Source organism: Mytilus edulis, chromosome 8 (assembly GCF_963676685.1).
Source record: "Mytilus edulis chromosome 8, xbMytEdul2.2, whole genome shotgun sequence".
In the NCBI taxonomy this organism is placed as follows: Eukaryota; Metazoa; Mollusca; class Bivalvia; order Mytilida; family Mytilidae; genus Mytilus; species Mytilus edulis.
The window spans coordinates 17,998,444-18,020,665 of record NC_092351.1 but is presented as its reverse complement, the minus strand read 5'-3'; the positions used below and the strand labels follow the sequence as shown (position 1 = coordinate 18,020,665).

Here is a 22,222-nt window from a genome sequence, read left to right as displayed (position 1 = left end):
TCCCCTGGGCGGTCTACAGAATCCCTTTTTGTTAAAAAAAATATGCATCTGAGATAGGAAATTATAAAGGTTCCCCTATTCTTTGTTTATTATGTATATATTATAGGGCGTTTATGATCCCTTGGGCCGTCTGCAGGATCCCCTGTTTTCTCAACATTATATATCTATCATAGGACGTTCTATAGTATCCCCTGTTGATTGTTTTTCATGTTTATACTATAGGGCTTTCTATATGATCCCTAAGTCGGTTTGCGGGAAACTATGGGTGGTCTGCAGGAATCCCTGTTTTTCAACATAATATATTTACTATAGGACGTTCTATAAAACCCACTGTTGATTGTTTTTCATGTTTATACTATAGTGCGTTCTAAAGGATCACCTGTTTTCTCAACATTATTTATCTACTATAAGACGTTCTATAGGATCCCATGTTGTCTGTTAATCATTTATATACTTAAGGGCGTTCAATAGGATCCCCTAGGCAGTCTACAGGATCCCCTTTTGTCTGAACATTATATATCTACTATAGAACGTTCTACATGATCCCCTTTTGTTTGTTAATCATGTATATACTAAAGGGCGTTATAAAGGATCCCTTGGGCGGTGTAAAGGATACCCTGTTGTCTTTACATTATATATGTACTAAATGGCGTTCTATAAGACCCCCCTGTTGATTGGTTTTCATGTTTATACTAAAAGGCGTTCTACAGGATACCATGGGCGGTCTACAGGATCCCCTGTTGTCTTTACATATTATATCTACTATAGGACGTTCTATAGGATCCCTATATTGTTTGTTTATTATTTATATACTAAAGGGCGTTCTACTGGATCCCCTGGGCGGTCTATAGAATCCCCTTTTGTTAAAAAAAAATATGTATCTGAGATAGGAAATTCTATAGGTTGCCCTGTTCTTTGTTTTCCATTTGTATACTATAAGGCGTTCTACATGATCCCCTGGGCGGTCTACAGAATCCCTTTTTGTTAAAAAAAATATGCATCTGAGATAGGAAATTATAAAGGTTCCCCTATTCTTTGTTTATTATGTATATATTATAGGGCGTTTATGATCCCTTGGGCCGTCTGCAGGATCCCCTGTTTTCTCAACATTATATATCTATCATAGGACGTTCTATAGTATCCCCTGTTGATTGTTTTTCATGTTTATACTATAGGGCTTTCTATATGATCCCTAAGTCGGTTTGCGGGAAACTATGGGTGGTCTGCAGGAATCCCTGTTTTTCAACATAATATATTTACTATAGGACGTTCTATAAAACCCACTGTTGATTGTTTTTCATGTTTATACTATAGTGCGTTCTAAAGGATCACCTGTTTTCTCAACATTATTTATCTACTATAAGACGTTCTATAGGATCCCATGTTGTCTGTTAATCATTTATATACTTAAGGGCGTTCAATAGGATCCCCTAGGCAGTCTACAGGATCCCCTTTTGTCTGAACATTATATATCTACTATAGAACGTTCTACATGATCCCCTTTTGTTTGTTAATCATGTATATACTAAAGGGCGTTCTAAAGGATCCCTTGGGCGGTGTAAAGGATACCCTGTTGTCTTTACATTATATATGTACTAAATGGCGTTCTATAAGACCCCCCTGTTGATTGGTTTTCATGTTTATACTATAGGGCTTTCTATATTATCCCTTGGGCGGTCTGCAGGAAACTTTGGGCGGTCTGCAGGAATCTTTGTTTTTCAACATAATATATTTACTATAAGACGTTCTTTTGATTGTTTTTCATGTTTATACTAAAAGGCGTTCTACAGGATACCATGGGCGGTCTACAGGATCCCCTGTTGTCTTTACATTTTATATCTACTATAGGACGTTTTATAGGATCCCTATATTGTTTGTTTATTATTTATATACTAAAGGGCGTTCTACTGGATCCCCTGGGCGGTCTATAGAATCCCCTTTTGTTAAAAAAAAATATGTATCTGAGATAGGAAATTCTATAGGTTGCCCTGTTCTTTGTTTTCCATTTGTATACTATAAGGCGTTCTACATGATCCCCTGGGCGGTCTACAGAATCCCTTTTTGTTAAAAAAAATATGCATCTGAGATAGGAAATTATAAAGGTTCCCCTATTCTTTGTTTATTATGTATATATTATAGGGCGTTTATGATCCCTTGGGCCGTCTGCAGGATCCCCTGTTTTCTCAACATTATATATCTATCATAGGACGTTCTATAGTATCCCCTGTTGATTGTTTTTCATGTTTATACTATAGGGCTTTCTATATGATCCCTTATTCGGTTTGCGGGAAACTATGGGTGGTCTGCAGGAATCCCTGTTTTTCAACATAATATATTTACTATAGGACGTTCTATAAAACCCACTGTTGATTGTTTTTCATGTTTATACTATAGTGCGTTCTAAAGGATCACCTGTTTTCTCAACATTATTTATCTACTATAAGACGTTCTATAGGATCCCATGTTGTCTGTTAATCATTTATATACTTAAGGGCGTTCAATAGGATCCCCTAGGCAGTCTACAGGATCCCCTTTTGTCTGAACATTATATATCTACTATAGAACGTTCTACATGATCCCCTTTTGTTTGTTAATCATGTATATACTAAAGGGCGTTCTAAAGGATCCCTTGGGCGGTGTAAAGGATACCCTGTTGTCTTTACATTATATATGTACTAAATGGCGTTCTATAAGACCCCCCTGTTGATTGGTTTTCATGTTTATACTATAGGGCTTTCTATATTATCCCTTGGGCGGTCTGCAGGAAACTTTGGGCGGTCTGCAGGAATCTTTGTTTTTCAACATAATATATTTACTATAAGACGTTCTTTTGATTGTTTTTCATGTTTATACTAAAAGGCGTTCTACAGGATACCATGGGCGGTCTACAGGATCCCCTGTTGTCTTTACATTTTATATCTACTATAGGACGTTTTATAGGATCCCTATATTGTTTGTTTATTATTTATATACTAAAGGGCGTTCTACTGGATCCCCTGGGCGGTCTATAGAATCCCCTTTTGTTAAAAAAAAATATGTATCTGAGATAGGAAATTCTATAGGTTGCCCTGTTCTTTGTTTTCCATTTGTATACTATAAGGCGTTCTACATGATCCCCTGGGCGGTCTACAGAATCCCTTTTTGTTAAAAAAAATATGCATCTGAGATAGGAAATTATAAAGGTTCCCCTATTCTTTGTTTATTATGTATATATTATAGGGCGTTTATGATCCCTTGGGCCGTCTGCAGGATCCCCTGTTTTCTCAACATTATATATCTATCATAGGACGTTCTATAGTATCCCCTGTTGATTGTTTTTCATGTTTATACTATAGGGCTTTCTATATGATCCCTAAGTCGGTTTGCGGGAAACTATGGGTGGTCTGCAGGAATCCCTGTTTTTCAACATAATATATTTACTATAGGACGTTCTATAAAACCCACTGTTGATTGTTTTTCATGTTTATACTATAGTGCGTTCTAAAGGATCACCTGTTTTCTCAACATTATTTATCTACTATAAGACGTTCTATAGGATCCCATGTTGTCTGTTAATCATTTATATACTTAAGGGCGTTCAATAGGATCCCCTAGGCAGTCTACAGGATCCCCTTTTGTCTGAACATTATATATCTACTATAGAACGTTCTACATGATCCCCTTTTGTTTGTTAATCATGTATATACTAAAGGGCGTTCTAAAGGATCCCTTGGGCGGTGTAAAGGATACCCTGTTGTCTTTACATTATATATGTACTAAATGGCGTTCTATAAGACCCCCCTGTTGATTGGTTTTCATGTTTATACTATAGGGCTTTCTATATTATCCCTTGGGCGGTCTGCAGGAAACTTTGGGCGGTCTGCAGGAATCTTTGTTTTTCAACATAATATATTTACTATAAGACGTTCTTTTGATTGTTTTTCATGTTTATACTAAAAGGCGTTCTACAGGATACCATGGGCGGTCTACAGGATCCCCTGTTGTCTTTACATTTTATATCTACTATAGGACGTTTTATAGGATCCCTATATTGTTTGTTTATTATTTATATACTAAAGGGCGTTCTACTGGATCCCCTGGGCGGTCTATAGAATCCCCTTTTGTTAAAAAAAATATGTATCTGAGATAGGAAATTCTATAGGTTGCCCTGTTCTTTGTTTTTCATTTATATACTATAGGGCGTTCTACAGGATCCCCTGGGCGGTCTACAGAATCCCTTTTTGTGAAAAAAAAATATGCATCTGAGATAGGAAATTATAAAGGTTCCCCTGTTCTTTGTTTATTATGTATATATTATAGGGCGTTTATGATCCCTTGGGCCGTCTGCAGGATCCCCTGTTTTCTCAACATTATATATCTATCATAGGACGTTCTATAGTATCCCCTGTTGATTGTTTTTCATGTTTATACTATAGGGCTTTCTATATGATCCCTAAGTCGGTTTGCGGGAAACTATGGGTGGTCTGCAGGAATCCCTGTTTTTCAACATAATATATTTACTATAGGACGTTCTATAAAACCCACTGTTGATTGTTTTTCATGTTTATACTATAGGGCGTTCTAAAGGATCACCTGTTTTCTCAACATTATTTATCTACTATAAGACGTTCTATAGGATCCCATGTTGTCTGTTAATCATTTATATACTTAAGGGCTTTCAATAGGATCCCCTAGGCAGTCTACAGGATCCCCTTTTGTCTGAACATTATATATTTACTATAGAACGTTCTACATGATCCCCTTTTGATTGTTTATCATGTATATACTAAAGGGCGTTCAATAGGATCCCCTGGGCGGTCTACAGGATCCCCTTTTGTCTCTACATTATATATCTACTATAGGACGTTCTATAGGATCCCCTATATTGATTGTTTGTTATTTATATACTAAAGGGCGTTCTACCGGATCCCCTGGGGCGGTCTACAGGAGGCCCTGTTGATTGTTTTTTTTATGTTTATACTATCGGGCGTTCTACAGGATTCCCTGGGAGGTCTACAGAATCCCCTTTTGTTAAAAAAATATGCATCTGAGATAGGTCCCACTGATCTTTGTTTTTCATATTTATACTATAGGGCGGTCTACAGAATCCCCTTTTGTTAAAAAAAATATGCATCTGAGATAGGAAATTCTATAGGTTCCCCTGTTCTTTGTTTATTATGTATATATAATAGGGCGTTTATGATCCCTTGGGCGGTCTGCAGAATGCCCTGTTTTCTCAACATTATATATCAATCATAGGACGTTCTATAGGATCCCCTGTTGATTGTTTTTCATGTTTATACTATAGGCCCATCTACATGATCTCCTGTTGTCTGAGCATTATATATTCTTCAGGATCCCCTGTTTGATTTGTATGCATCTAGGATAGAACCTTCTATAGGTTCCCCTGTTTTTTTAAACATGTATCTACTTTACGTATATACTAGAGGGCGTTTTATAGGATCCCCTGTTGTGTAATAGTCGTGTATTTGCATGCTGAAGGGCGTTCTATAGGATCTCCGGGGCGATCTATAGAATAACCTGCTGTTTGTTCATTATGTTTCTAGTATACGACGTTCTGTAAGATCCTCTGGGCCGTCTATATGTTCCCCTGTTGGTTGGTATTGTTTGATAATCGTGCATCTGCTATAGGGCGTTCCTTAAGATCCCCGGGTCGGTCCATAGAATCTCTAGGTTGGTCTATAGGAGCCCTGTTGTTTGTTCATAATGTATCTATTGGAGGGCGTTCTACAGGATCCCCTGGGCGGTCTATAGGATTCCCTGTGGTTTAATTTATAATTGTGTATCTGCTATAGGGTGTTCTATAGGATCCCGTTGTTAAGTAATCATGTATCTAATAGGGAGCGTTCTATGGGATCCCCTGTTGGGTCTATAGGATCACTTGTTGTGCAATATTCATGTATCTGCTATAGGGCGTTTTATAGGATCCCCAGGGCGGTCTATAGGATCCCCTGTTCGTTGTTCATGTATCTATATCAGGGTGTTCTATACGATACCCTGGGCGGTTTATAGGATCCCCGGGTCGGTCTTAGGATCCCCTCTTGTTTAATAGTCGTGCATCTGCTATAGGACGTACTTTGTTGTCCCTTTCAAAGGGGCATATTATATTGTTATTGTTCGTTTCTTTTTTTTTCATTTCGTTTATAATATATCTTCTTAAGTGTATAATATATCTTATTGAATTAATAAGATATCTTATAAAGTATAAAAGCTATCTTTTAAAGTTGATAAGATATCTTATAAAGAGTAAATTATATAAAATATCTTATATATTATATATTATATGAGATATCTTGTATATTATATATGAGAGAGATATTTTATATATCATTTGAAATATCTGATATATTATATGAGCTATCTTGAAGTTAGCATAAATAGTAAAACGGCTTGCCATATATACTCATTGAATCTATTATCATTAATAGACAGTACATCATCAATATATCGGAAAGGGATATTAAAAGACGGGTCAATTTCTTTTCTCCTGTCTGTACAAATCCATAAGAATACGAAAACAAATAGAATTGCCATTGCGAGCAAAGGCGGATGTCATACTGTTGTCAAGTTGCCAGACGATCTTGCCATTGCTAGGTTACCGTCAGCAATTTTGAAATACAATTTATACTAAAAAAACACAACTACCTACTGCTAGGTATATGTAGTTCTGAGGATCATACAAATTGTTGACACCTACTTTTTATATTGAATATCATGGTTCTATGCTCAGGAATACTAGAAATATATACAAAAAACATCAAAAAAATACTGTTGACCAGTGTTTATAGTAATCGAGACCATCTTGGACCATCCCCTTATTAAAAAGCACAACTTTATATAATGGTTTACATTATGCCATAATTCCATAAAGATGAATGTGTCTATCCTTTTCCAAGAATTTGTCAGGACAATAAAATTATGGGGAAAAAGAAAAGAAAAAGAAAAAAAACAACCAATAACAATATGCCCCCTCGACCTTTGAAAGGGATAACATAGAACGCCCTATAGCAGATGCAAGGTTATTAAACAATAGGGGATCCTATAGACAGACACAGGGATCCTATAGAACGCACTATAGAATATGCGCGATTATTAAACAAAAGGGGATCATATAGACCGCCAAGGTATAAACAATAGGGGATCCTATAGACAGACCCGGGGATCCTATAGAACGCACTATAGAATATGCGGGATTATTAAACAAAAGGGGATCTTATAGACCGCCCAGGGGATCGTATAGAACAACCTGTTATAGATACATGATGAACAACCAACAGGGTATCGTATAGACAGCCCAGGGGATCGTATAGAACAACCTGTTATAGATATATTATGAACAAACAACAGGGGATCCTATAGACCGCCCCGGCGATCCTTTAGAACGCCCTATAGCAGATACACAATTATTAAACAACAAGGGATCATAAAGAACGCCTATGGGAGCATATATATATAACGCCCTCAAATAGATACATTATCAAAAAACTACAGGGCTCCTATAGACCGACCCTGGGATTTTATGGAACACCCTCTAGAAGAAACATGTTGAACAAACAACAGAGGATCCCATGGACCGACCCGGGAATCCCAAAGAATTCCCTATTGCAAATATGCGATTATTAAACAATACGGGGTCCTATAGACCGCCCAGGGGATCCTATAGAACGCCCTATAGCAGATACACGATTATAACACAACAGGTGATCCTATAGACCCAACAAGGGATCCCATAGAACGTTCTCTAGTAGATAAATCTAGTGAATACATGATAACCAAACAATGGGAGCCTTTAGACCGCCCGGGGATCCTATAGAACGCCCTATACAGATACAAAACTATTAAACCACAGGGGATCATATCGACCGCCTATGGGCGCATATATATAACTCCCTCTAATATATACATAAAAAACAAACAACAGTCTAACCTATAGAACGTCCCATAGTAGATATATAATATTCAAACAACAGGGGATCCTGTAGACCGCCCAGGGGATCCTGTAGAACGACCCTTAGTATATACACGATAAACAAACAATAGGGGATCATATAGAACGTTCTATAGCAAGTATATAATGTTCAAACAACAGGGGATCCTGTAGAACGCCCTTTAGTATATACATAATAAACAAACAATATATGGGATCCTATAAAACGTTCTATAGTAGATATATAATGTTCAGACAAAAGAGGATACTGTAGAACGACCTATAAAATAAACACGAACAACACCAACAGGGGACCCTATAGAACGTCATATAGTAGATATATAATGTTGAGAAAACAGGAGATCGTGTAGACCGCCCAAGGGATCATAAAAGCCTTATAGTATATACATGAAAAACAAACTACAGGGGGACTTATAGAATTTTCTTTCTCAGATGCATAATTTTTAACAACAGAGGATCCTGTAGACCGCCCTGGGGATCTTGTAGAACGACCTATAGTATAAACATTCAAAACAATCAATAGGGGGTCTTATAGAACGTCCTTTAGTATATATATAATGTCCAGACAACAGGGGATCGTATAGACCGCCCAGTGAATGAACAACAAACAACAGGGGATCTTATAGAACGTCTTATAGTGGATATATAATGTTGAAAAACAGGGGATCCTGTAGACCGCCCGGGGGATATTGTAGAACGCACTATAGTATAAACACGATCAACAAAACAACAGGGGACCCTATAGAACGTCCTATAGTAGATATATTATGTTGAGAAAACAGGGGATCCTGTAGACCGCCTAGGGAATCCTGTAGAACGCCCTATAGTATAAACATGAACAACAAACAACAGGGGACCCTGTAGAACGTCTTATAGTAAATGAATAATGTTGAGAAAACTGGGGATCCTGCAGACCGCCCAGGGGATACTGTAGAACGCCCTATAGTATAAACATGAACAACAAACAACAGGGGACCCTATAGAACGTCCTATAGTAGATATATTATGTTGAGAAAACAGGGGATCCTGTAGACCGCCTAAGGGATCCTGTAGAACGCCCTATAGTATATACTTGAAAAACAAACAACAGGGGATCCTGTAGAACGTCTTATAGTAAATAAATAATGTTGAGAAAATTAGGGATCCTGCAGACCGTCCAAGGGATACTGCAGAACGACCTATAGTATAAACATGAACAACAAACAACAGGGGGCCCTATAAAACGTCATATAGTAGATATATAATGTTGAGAAAATAGGAGATCGTGTAGACCGCCCAAGGGATCATAAAAGCCTTATAGTATATACATGAAAAACAAACTACAGGGGGACTTATAGAATTTCCTTTCTCAGATGCATAATTTTTAACAAAAGAGGATCCTGTAGACCGCCCTGGGGATCCTGTAGAACGACCTATAGTATAAACATTCAAAACAATCAATAGGGGGTCTTATAGAACGTCCTTTAGAATATATATATAATGTCCAGACAACAGGGGGTCGTGTAGACAGCCCAGTGAATGAACAACAAACAACAGGGGATCCTATAGAACGTCTTATAGTGGATATATAATGTTGAGAAAACAGGGGATCCTGTAGACCGCCCAGGGGATACTGTAGAACGCCCTATAGTATAAACATGAAAAACAAACAACAGGGGACCCTATAGAACGTCCTATAGTAGATATATTATGTTGAGAAAACAGGGGATCCTGTAGACCGCCTAGGGGATCATGTAGAACGCCCTATAGTATACACTTGAAAAACCAACAACAGGGGATCCTGTAGAACGTCTTATAGTAAATAAATAATGTTGCGAAAATTAGGGATCCTGCAGACCGTCCAAGGGATACTGCAGAACGACCTATAGTATAAACATGAACAACAAACAACAGGGGGCCCTATAAAACGTCATATAGTAGATATATAATGTTGAGAAAACAGGAGATCGTGTAGACCGCCCAAGGGATCATAAAAGCCTTAGTTATACATGAAAAACAAACTACAGGGGGACTTATAGAATTTCCTTTCTCAGATGCATAATTTTTAACAAAAGAGGATCCTGTAGACCGCCCTGGGGATCCTGTAGAACGCCCTATAGTATACACTTGAAAAACCAACAACAGGGGATCCTGTAGAACGTCTTATAGTAAATGAATAATGTTGAGAAAACTGGGGATGCAGACCGCCCAGGGGATACTGTAGAACGCCCTATAGTATAAACATGAACAACAAACAACATGGGACCCTATAGAACGTCCTATAGTAGATATATTATGTTGAGAAAACAGGGGATCCTGTAGACCGCTTAAGGGATCCTGTAGAACGCCCTATAGTATACACTTGAAAAACAAACAACAGGGGATGCTGTAGAACGTCTTATAGTAAATAAAATAATGTTGAGAAAACTAGGGATCCTGCAGACCGTCCAGGGAATCCTGCAGAACGCCCTATAGTATAAACATGAACAACAAACAACAAACAACAGGGGGCCCTATAGAACGTCATATAGTAGATATATAATGTTGAGAAAACAGGAGATCCTGAAGACCGCCCAAGGGATCATAAAAGCCTTATAGTATATACATGAAAAACAAACTACAGGGGGACTTATAGAATTTCCTTTCTCAGATGCATAATTTTTAACAAAAGAGGATCCTGTAGACCGCCCTGGGGATCCTGTAGAACGCCCTATAGTATACACTTGAAAAACCAACAACAGGGGATCCTGTAGAACGTCTTATAGTAAATGAATAATGTTGAGAAAACTGGGGATCCTGCAGACCGCCCAGGGGATACTGTAGAACGCCCTATAGTATAAACATGAACAACAAACAACAGGGGACCCTATAGAACGTCCTATAGTAGATATATTATGTTGAGAAAACAGGGGATCCTGTAGACCGCCTAGGGGATCCTGTAAAACGCCCTATAGTATACACTTGAAAAACCAACAACAGGGGATCCTTTAGAACGTCTTATAGTAAATGAATAATGTTGAGAAAACTGGGGATCCTGCAGACCGCCCAGGGGATACTGTAGAACGACCTATAGTATAAACATTCAAAACAATCAATAGGGGGTCTTATAGAACGTCCTTTAGTATATATATAATGTCCAGACAACAGGGGGTCGTGTAGACCGCCCAGTGAATGAACAACAAACAACAGGGGATCCTATAACACGTCTTATAGTGGATATATAATGTTGAGAAAACAGGGGATCCTGTAGACCGCCCAGGGGATACTGTAGAACGCCCTATAGTATAAACATGAAAAACAAACAACAGGGGACCCTATAGAACGTCCTATAGTAGATATATTATGTTGAGAAAACAGGGGATCCTGTAGACCGCCTAGGGGATCCTGTAGAACGCCCTATAGTATACACTTGAAAAACCAACAACAGGGGATCCTGTAGAACGTCTTATAGTAAATGAATAATGTTGAGAAAACTGGGGATCCTGCAGACCGCCCAGGGGATACTGTAGAACGCCCTATAGTATAAACATGAACAACAAACAACAGGGGACCCTATAGAACGTCCTATAGTAGATATATTATGTTGAGAAAACAGGGGATCCTGTAGACCGCTTAAGGGATCCTGTAGACCGCTTAAGGGATCCTGTAGAACGCCCTATAGTATACACTTGAAAAACAAACAACAGGGGATGCTGTAGAACGTCTTATAGTAAATAAAATAATGTTGAGAAAACTAGGGATCCTGCAGACCGTCCAGGGAATCCTGCAGAACGCCCTATAGTATAAACATGAACAACAAACAACAAACAACAGGGGGCCCTATAGAACGTCATATAGTAGATATATAATGTTGAGAAAACAGGAGATCCTAAAGACCGCACAAGGGATCATAAAAGCCTTATAGTATATACATGAAAAACAAACTACAGGGGGACTTATAGAATTTCCTTTCTCAGATGCATAATTTTTAACAAAAGAGGATCCTGTAGACCGCCCTGGGGATCCTGTAGAACGCCCTATAGTATACACTTGAAAAACCAACAACAGGGGACCCTATAGAACGTCCTATAGTAGATATATTATGTTGAGAAAACAGGGGATCCTGTAGACCGCCTAGGGGATCCTGTAAAACGCCCTATAGTATACACTTGAAAAACCAACAACAGGGGATCCTATAGAACGTCTTATAGTAGATGAATAATGTTGAGAAAACAGGGGATCCTGCAGAACGCCAGGGGGATACTGTAGAACGCCCTATACCATAAACCTGAACAACAAACAACAGGGGATTCTATAGAACGTTCTCTTAGATTGGTAGATACATCAAAAACAAACAATAGTGTATCCTATAGAACGTTCTATAGTTTATATATAATTTTCAGACAACAGGGGATCTGGAGAACACGCCCTTTAGTATATACATTATAAACAAACAATATGGGATCCTATATATATTTTTTCCCAAAATTACAGGGCCCATAAAGGGTATAAAATCAGATACAATTGATTTACATAATTGGTAACAACAACAATTATAGAGGCATATACATATATATTTGGAATATAAGCATTGGTCAGAATCAAGCCAAAAACCACATATATATTGTGAATAAAAGAATAATAAAATTACATTATATATGTATTTATTCTCAAATTGTTTACTTGACTTAGTGTCAGTGTTCATACCTGATCTCCTTAATTCAAAACAGTCACCAATATAACAGCCCAGTTTTTCCATAGAGTAACATTTTCTTGGGTCAAGAGCCATAGAAATTTAGAAGATTTATTTAAATTTATAAAATAATAACAATTGTTAGAAATGTCTTGGAAAAAATCGTCCCTTTGAATATCATAAAGAGGGCATTCTAATAAAACATGAAGCTCATCTTCAACTTTACCGAATGAGCAATTAGAACAAAGACGCTCAGATCTTTCTATATGTTTTTTTGAATATCTGTTTGTCTCAATTTTAAAATGAGCGCTTATTCTTAATTTACAAATTGACTTTCTTTTTTTTGAAGTCCTGTAATTCTAAATATTTTTCTTTCTTAAAACAATTTTTTCCCTTTTTCGGAGTTAATGGTTTGATGCTTCAGTTTATTCCAAAATATGAAAGAACTTTTACATAGTTTATTTTTAACATACTGACATAAAAACAATTAATTGGTCAAAATTTGGTAATTCAATCTCTTTCTGAATATAATCTACCCTATAGAATACCATGTATTTACATAAGAACTATGTAACTGTATGTTTACAACATATAAATGCATCAAATAATAATCCTTCTTTCAAACGTTCCAGTCTATGACACTATTTTAACATTGATAAAATTATAGTAAAATACATAGGATATCTACCAATCTCTGACATTACAGCTATATTACTTGACTTTCTGTTTACACCAAAAATATATTTCATAAATTTGGTATGAGCTTTTTCAGAAGAATCCTGACCAAAAACTTGTTCCTATAGAGAACGTTCTATACTATAGTAGATATATAATATTCAGACAACAAGGGATCCTGTAGAACCATGAGAACGTCCTTTAGTGTATACATGATAAACAAACAATATAAGGGATCCTATAGAACGTTCTGTAGTAGATATATGAGGTTCAGACTACAGGGGATCATGTAGAACGACCAGGGGATCCTGTAGAACGCCCTAACCATGCTAACAGTAGCTTTATTGTAAACAAGTAACAACGGTTCCTATAGAACGTCCAGCTATAGTAGAATGGTCAGACAACAGGGGGTCAAATTACAGATTCGTTTCTTTAAACGCAGACCAGTTTAAACACCCTCTCACACTCCTGTAAAGCCTTAGTACGTGTAACATGTTTAACACGTGTAAGCTACATTTTTTTTCAATTTGCCTACATAAAAATACTCTTTTAACATGTTTAAACGGATAATAAAAATATTAGTAACTCCATAGTATATCCAAAGCCATGGGACTACGTGCATGTGACATTTGCAGGTCTTTACAACATAATTAAGGCACTAAATACTACTGTTGATCATATCTATATGAAATGTATCATGTGTATTTTAAAAAGGAATCTGTATATATATTTGCACAATGATATATATGCATGATATGCTACTGTAATGCGGTACATTTTCCTTTTTTTTCATGTGATATAAATAAAGCAAATTCACCGTGTTTCATGAAAGTTAATGATTTTGAATTGTTTTTTTTTAATAGTTGTACATGTTGAGAATATTCTATTTTTAGAATAAGTATTTTCAGAATCGTTTATAAATAGCCTATAAATAGAATATGCATAATTCATGAATCGTGACGTAGGGCGGTCTACGGGATCCCTTCTTCCGCTTACCATAAAAATGTGCTCCGGAATATTCCGGACTGGACGGCAATTTCAAAATTGGGCATGGTGAATGAGTCCGGAATATTCCGGAGTGGTCGGAGTCCGGAGCCGAAGTGACTCCGGAATATTCCGGACCAGTCCGGACTATTCCGGAGTGAGGGAATCGGGATTCAGGCCCAGGTCCGGAATATTCCGGAGTGGTCCGGACAAATCCGGAGTGAGGGAATCGGGATTCACCTGGGTCCGGAATATTCCGGAGTGGTCCGGACCATTCCGGAGTGGGGGAACCGGGATGCAGGCGGAGGGAATCGGGATTCAGGCGGAGGGAGGATCCCAAAGGGATACTCAAACTCATAAGTCCGTGACAAACTGATAGTGTCATGTTACAACAACATAGCAAGAACTCTCTGACGCAAATTTGATGGTGTGATGATTAGAAAAGAGCATGGCCGACATGAACGTTTAATGATGTTGCTGTCATGTATCTACTCTAAAGTGTAGTCACTGATAAACTGTATAATAAGTAGAATGCTACGATTTCACCTCTGCATTTTATATACTGTTAGATACTAGTAATAACCCAGTAAACACACGACGTACTCCCGACGTCGGTTAATGGTCGTCTGAACGTCATGTCGTGAGTTTACGTCGTACCAACGTTGTGGGAACGTAAAAATCCAACGTTGGATGCAGACGTACAGACGACGTTATGAAATTACGTCGGATTCACGTAAATTTAGTACCTTGTCAGGACGTAACATTTTATTACGTTGTGACAACGTGCTTATAACTGTCATAATCCGACGTAACATTTTGTTACGTCGTATCGACATTATAAGAACGTAGTGAATACATTGTAAAAATCTGGTTTTATGGGACTAATTTTTGGGGTATGTCATAATGAGTATTCCTGGATATATCAATCATTCACCTTCACTAGAATATATTTACGATTTTTTCGATTTAAAAAAAAATCCCCCTTTTTTCCCGCAGACATAATTTGCATCAAGATGTCAAAGAAAATATTACAAATCCAATTTTAATGTTCTAATATATGTATTTTATATGAATATTTATTGTTTATTATATCATTAAAATTTTGTCATCATTTATCACTTGGATTTCATAATCGTTTTTCACGATTTGATTAGTATAACGTTCAGCAGTACTCGGGTTTTACCGCTGCATCCTATGAAAAGTCTGAGCATGCGCACTTTTGCCGCTTGATTTTTGAAAACAGTGAGGAATCGGTCTCATCCGAGTGCTCCTAAACAGGAGGGAATTACGAAAGAAGAAGAAGGCAGTGGAAATTTAGCTTGATCCAGATTCCAGAACAAAGAAAAAGGTAAAATAATGATTGCACATTACACCAAATAGGTTCTCCATGATAAAAACAAGTTTGATTGATGAAAATAAAACAGCTGTTACCGTTTTGGGCGCCTCTTTCAAGTCGGTTTGTACGTGATCGTGTTGAAATATGATACTTTTTCTTATACTGTCAATATATTGCACTGATACAAGATATTTTAGCCATGATGTGTGTTATTTGAATCCATTTATCAAATTTCTTGATTAACTTGTGTTGTTTCTGAAGATATATGCAATTAAAAATAAGTAAAAACTGTAGAAAGTAAAAAAAAGGGGGAGGGGTGCACAGCCACAAGTACTTGTTTTCTATCTGTGACAAGAGCTACTATCCCTATATATTAAGGCTACAAGTGTCTGCTCTGTTATTTTTTGATAATCATTGAAGCATAAAAGTCTTATCCATGTTATCAATATCAGAAAATGTGAAGCTAAACATCTCAGCACTTTAGATATTTGGGTCCATTACAAACTCCGCACATTTCAAACTTGGCATATTACCAACCCGGCCTATTAATGATAATGCTGCATATATCACTGGGGTCGTCGCTAACATGCATGAAATATTTACCACTGGATGTTGAGCAACAAACGATCAATCATTGTATCACTGGGTCTGACATGGAAATAGACAATTGTGCCAATAAAGATGTTGTAAAATATAGGCGTCACAGAAAAAAATTAAGATAGCCATCACGGTTGTCGTAATAGGATTAGGTCGGTGTAGGAAGGCGTCCCAGAAAAAAATAAAAAAAACAGCCTTCCAAGTCTTGAAAGTGTCATAATGATTTAGACTAGGATCTAGCCTTGAAAGTTGGGTAACATTTTCTTGTTTTCAGGGTAAAACCCAGTTTACAGGTGTTAAAACAGTACATAGGGACATCTTTTTTGCTGTACAACTTATAATATGAAATCTACATGTTTATCAATGACGAGCTACATGTACAATCACTAAATATGTGATCAGAAACCATGTTGTAATCAATCATAAAACATATGAATTTTGGAATGCATTTAAATTTGTCACTTTGTTCTCCTAAAGATTTGTTGGACTAACATTTTTTTTTATATAAATAAGGCGGTGAATTTTCTCGTTTGAATTGTTTCACATTGTCATTTCGGGCCTTTCATAGCTGGCTATGCGGTATGGGCTTTGCTCATTGTTGAAGGCAGTACGGTTACCTATAAATGTTAATTTCTGTGTCATTTTGGTCTCTTGTAAAGAGTTATCTCATTGGCAATCATACCACATCTTCTTTTTTATATGAAACAGACAGAAGAATATAAAAGATAATTGAACGTATTTTTAATTTTTTTTCCAGAGTCTTGTATATAAATCCACAGATCCAATGTGTCTGAGGTTGAGGAAATCATTGCAGTAACCATGTAACAGTTAAGCATGCACCAGCTCAAGAATTTGGACCAAGATTTTAAAAAGGTAAACATCAGTTGATCAGCTCTTTTTCTGTCCTCCTTAACTGAGTGATATAGTTTAACTCTTGTACTGTACGTACATACATGTACATTGAACTCAAAATTGGATTTTGTTATCTAACGTTTGTCTAAACCACATGTTATGCAACCAATACACAACGCTTATTATCATAAAACGCAGAGTTTGAATTTGGAGAGCATCTGCTTTACTGTTCTCTAGATATGTCCTTTAAATTAAGTTTGATAAGATCATTTGTGGCTCATGGACACATTCTTCTTATATTAAATTTATTTATCAAATTATAATTTGTTGATTTTATAGATTGCGTTCATTGGCATATGCTATGAGGTCTTGTTGTATCGATGTACATGCTAAATTTTTTAAGGTAGAATCCTTTGCATATCTTAAATTAATTGAAAAATGACAATATTGTGAAACCAAACTTCCTTTATTAATTATTTGGACTCATTATTATTTGTAGAATAACCACTGGTTGCTCCAGAAAATATTATGTCCCCTCTCCCCCAGGGAAAGCTCTTTTCTTAAATTTTATTTGGGGGTGGTTGTGTATGAAATACCAAAATGCAAAGGAAGTGTTGTTCTTATTAATTTTTAATTCTGTCGGTACTGGGATTTTTTTTTTTAAAAAGGGCTTAGGGCTGTCCCTTAGGGGCGGACATAGTATTTTCTGGAACAGACATAATTTCATTAATACATGTTCAATTTAACAACAAATTTATTTTTTAAATAAGAACGAAGGTTAATCATAAGTTATGAATAATTATATACTGTTGAAATTGTGTTAAATTTCTAACATACATCATCAAAATGTGTATAATTGGCAAAGATACAAACATCTCAGTAACAACATGACATAATTATGAATCTGCAGTTTATTATAGGACCAGCAATAGAAAAAATATTGATTATGTGTAAACACAGGATAATTTTTAAGAACTGCTGTAATTCATAAGTTGGGATCAATTTATTTTTTTGTATTTTATAATTTATGATTTTTTTTTCAGAGATCTGAAACCAACACAAGACCAGCTGGGTCAATATTCCTAATGCACCTCCAAATGAGGAACTAATGCGCCATCAAATGAGGAACACAAAAGTTGTGTGTAAACAAAAATTGTCTCTGTAGTGATATTGAACATGTTTCATTTTTAACAAGTGACTGAGCTTTACCATTTGTGTTGATCTGGAAAGAAGAGGATCATAGTATAAATATGTAAAAACTATGGAGTTTTTTAATGTATTCAAAGTTTTAAATTTTCAAAGAAATTGTTGTGTGAAAAAAAATCGCACTTCGTATTCCGAAAATTTAACCACATATATGTGAAAATGTCTTAGCTTCGAAACAAGCCATCCTACATATCCAGTGTACTATATTGACTGAGCTAGAGTAGAAAACATTACCAATACCAACTACGTGTATGCAGACACAATTGTGCAAATTGCCCAGCTGATTAGAGGGCAGAAAACCAACATTTGGAATGACATGTACAATGTATACAACCAACACAAGACTAAAATTTGGAATAAAAATTAAAAATTCAGAAACAAACTATTATTTTTTTTATTGGTTCATGTAGCTACATGTACATTGTAAGAAAAAAGAAGTCTAAACTGTTGGATAGGTTTTGGTCTCTTGTGGACAGTTGTCTCATTGGCAATCATACCACATCTTCTTTTTTATACTCTCTCTAGTTGGTCAAAGGAAAAAAGCAATAGTTAGTTGAATTGAATTTCAGGTATTTTCTTCATTTGGGATATTTTTAGAAGTGTGTATGAATTGTGTAGAATATATATATTTATAAATTAGACAGTCAGATTTTGGGCCGATTTTCCTAGCTTGTAATCGTGTAGTGAATCCAGCTGAATGCATTTTCAGTAAATATTAAGGTAAATATGGTAGTTTGTTGTATTTCTGAATAATTCATTAAAAATGGTTTTCCGTCGTCAAAGTGAAACCTTCATTCTAGAATTTCCGCCATCATAGTGAAATCTGAGTTCAAGGCCACTGAAACACTAAACATTCAGAATTTGAAGCACTTACCAAGATGTCATGTTGAAGGCTGTACATGTACCTATAATTGCTAACATCATCAATATTTGATTTTAGGATAGAGGGTTGTCTTATTGGCCATCATACAAAAATTTTTTTTTTGAAAAGTATTATGTGTTAAATGAAAGAAAAGTTGCAAATTTGTTTAACAACTATTTTTAGGAAAACTAGACATTTATACATTTCACACTGAAACCTGCCAAAGATTAATAAAAACCAACTTTTTGACAATTTCATATACAGCTGGCAGTTTGGAAATAGAGTACATATAAACAATTGTACATCTTTCCCACATAGAAAAATTTACAACTTAAAACGGGTCAAAAGAAAAAATAAAGACCCTGTTTACATACTTCTTCAATGGAATTGCATTGATTCTATCAATTAAATGAGGACAAGGGACATTTATAGTTGTGCTGTGACGTTGTTACAACGTTTTATGATGGTAATAAATTACGTCACAAATTACGTTGTGCCAACGTTGTGTGGATGGTTGTCAGCACGTGCCTTGGAGTTCACAAAATTACGTTGTACCAACGTAATTTTACTACGTTGTCACAACGATAGTATTACGTTGTCACAACGTAATGTCGACGTTGGATTGTTTACTGGGAAGAGCATACATTGATTAGATTTTGTCTAAACGTTACTTTTTATTACGTGTTTTCTGTACTAAACATTGTACAATGGTTATGTCACATTTATCTGGCGATTGACATTCTGTGTATGCAAATTTAAAGTCCATTGTTAACAACTGGATGGTGCACTCTAAAAGAGGACTTTTGGTTATTGTCTCTTTTGAATGCTGTCTTATTGACGTAAACACCAAAACCACCCTCTTCAAATTGAGACTCGTTTTCCTTTTTTTGTTTAGAATTTAAGGCTAAAATCCTTTTTTTTTTGTTCTGTTTTTTTTTCTTCAAAAATTTGGTATGGTAGGCATCTGAAGAATAAAAATCAGGAAAATTTTTAATTGAGTACAGCCATTTCAATTGATATTCTATAGTATAAAATTGAGAAAGGAAATGGTGAATATGTCAAAGCGACAACCACCCGACCATAGAGCAAACAACAGCCGAAGGCAACCAATGGGTCTTCAATGTAGCGAGAATTCCCGCACCCGTAGGTGTCCTTCAGCTGGCCCCTAAAATATGCATAATAGTACAGTGATAATGGACGTCATACTAAACTCCGAATAGTATCTTTCTATTTTGTGATGTCACACTATTGTTTCAGATAAGGGTTAAGGTTGGTAACTATTAAAACGTTAAAATCCCCCTGCATTTGTTTGCACCTGTCCTAAGTCAGGAATCTGATGTTCAGCAGTTGTCGTTTGTTGATGTGGTTCATAAGTGTTTCTCGTTTCTCGTTTTTAATATAGATTAGACCGTTGGTTTTCCCTTTTGAATACTGTTACACTAGTAATTTGTGCTGTCCTTTAATATATATCATTTAGCTAGATGTTCATTGTGAGCCAAGGCTCCGTGTTGAAGACCGTACTTTGACCTATATTGATCATTTAATACTGGTTTACTTTTACAAGTTGTGACTTGGATAGAGAGTTGTCTAATTGGCACTCATACAAAAAATTCTTATATCTATTAAATCGATTCTATACTCTTTAGTTGATAATTGGCGTTAGGATGAACCACGATACGGTCTTGTTAATGAATACTTTATTCTAAAAAAAGATAATACAATTTTACAGAGGACTTATACATATTTACAGTATACAAATGTGTTCTGCATGTGTGAATTAAAAGTATAAAAAAAACTTAAGATTAGTTTGTTTTTTTCTAATATGATTACATTATTGAAAATAGTTTACATTTTCATGACAACAGTTGGGAACCAGATTCTTTTTAACATTATTAATACAGCTACATGACACAATAAAGTGGTTTCCATTAGCGATGTCCATCAGGTCACAGAGAAGACACAACCTTTTGGTTCTTGGCAAATTGAGGTCTCGACTGGAAATCGGTAACAACCTCATCAATATTTACAAAGGATTATAAAATGGAATAATTCTTAACATTTATTGTTTTCAAATCAAAAATGAGTTGTGAATGTTCTATAGCACAATGTGCATGACGATTAAAAACATTTACGAATATCAACATTCTATACATTGATCATTAAGTTTCTTTCAACACATTTTAAATCAAAATTAAAGTGTCAATTCGGTTGTGCCAAATATCTAACATAACACACTCATCTAAAATACAAATTTTGCCCACCCAGATTCATAATCATAATCTGTTTACAATAAATGTACATGTAAAATGTAAAATTATAAAAATACTGAACACCGAAGAAAATTCAAAACGGAAAGTTCCTGATTAAATGACAAAATCTGAAACTCATCTAACGAATGGATAACAACTGTCATATTTCTGACTTGGTACAGGCATGTTTTATGAAGAAAATGGTAAATTGAATCTGGGTTTTATAGCTAGCTAAACCTCTCTCTTATATGAATTAGCATCAAATACTAAAATATTGACAAAGATGTGTGAACAAAACAAACAGACATAATAGGTAAAAATATCAAAAATAAATGGATAACAAGATTATAAAAAACAATCAACAAATTGTAGAATGTGTTTTTGTGCAATGTACATGAAGGAGATGAAAAAATATATGGGTGTGAAAATTACAACAAAATATCAAAAATAAATTTTGGCAAATATTTCTGAAAGCATGGCAACTTCTCAGAGAAAAAGATTTGAATGCTTTCTGGCTAGTCCAATCTGGTTTAACAACAACATTAAGTTAAAAAAAAAATAAACCTTTTTTTAATAAAGATTGGTTTGAAAATGGTATAAGATTTATAAATGATATTGTAAATTACGATCGGACTTTTTTCTCTCTTTAAAAATGAGAAAAGACTTGTCAAAAGTTCAAAAGTATCTAAAGATATGTCTATTGTTTTAAGTGAAATAAAAATGTTCCCAAAAGTCACTAAAGATGCACTTTTTGGCTTTGATAAAAATTCATTGGAGAAAATTTGCCATTTTTTTGTCACAAAAAATACTAAGTTGCAGTGGCTGCAGTATAGATTCAATTTTCGAATCTTAGCTACAAACA

General features: G+C 35.7%; 2 protein-coding genes and 1 long non-coding RNA gene across 5 annotated transcripts in view; 1 reads left to right on the top strand and 2 right to left on the bottom strand.

Moving 5' to 3' along the window:
• LOC139484982 (FHF complex subunit HOOK-interacting protein 1B-like) overlaps positions 1 to 22,222 on the bottom strand; it is a 626,211-nt gene that overhangs the window by 398,845 nt on the left and 205,144 nt on the right. The gene's annotated exons all lie outside the window — the stretch shown is intronic.
• LOC139484978 (uncharacterized) overlaps positions 1 to 22,222 on the bottom strand; it is a 131,245-nt gene that overhangs the window by 83,027 nt on the left and 25,996 nt on the right. The window lies entirely within an intron of this gene.
• On the top strand, positions 15,558 to 18,631 carry LOC139484974 (uncharacterized). Its single transcript, XR_011655216.1, has 3 exons — positions 15,558 to 15,606; positions 16,949 to 17,064; positions 18,087 to 18,631. It is a non-coding gene; the product is annotated as an uncharacterized lncRNA (long non-coding RNA).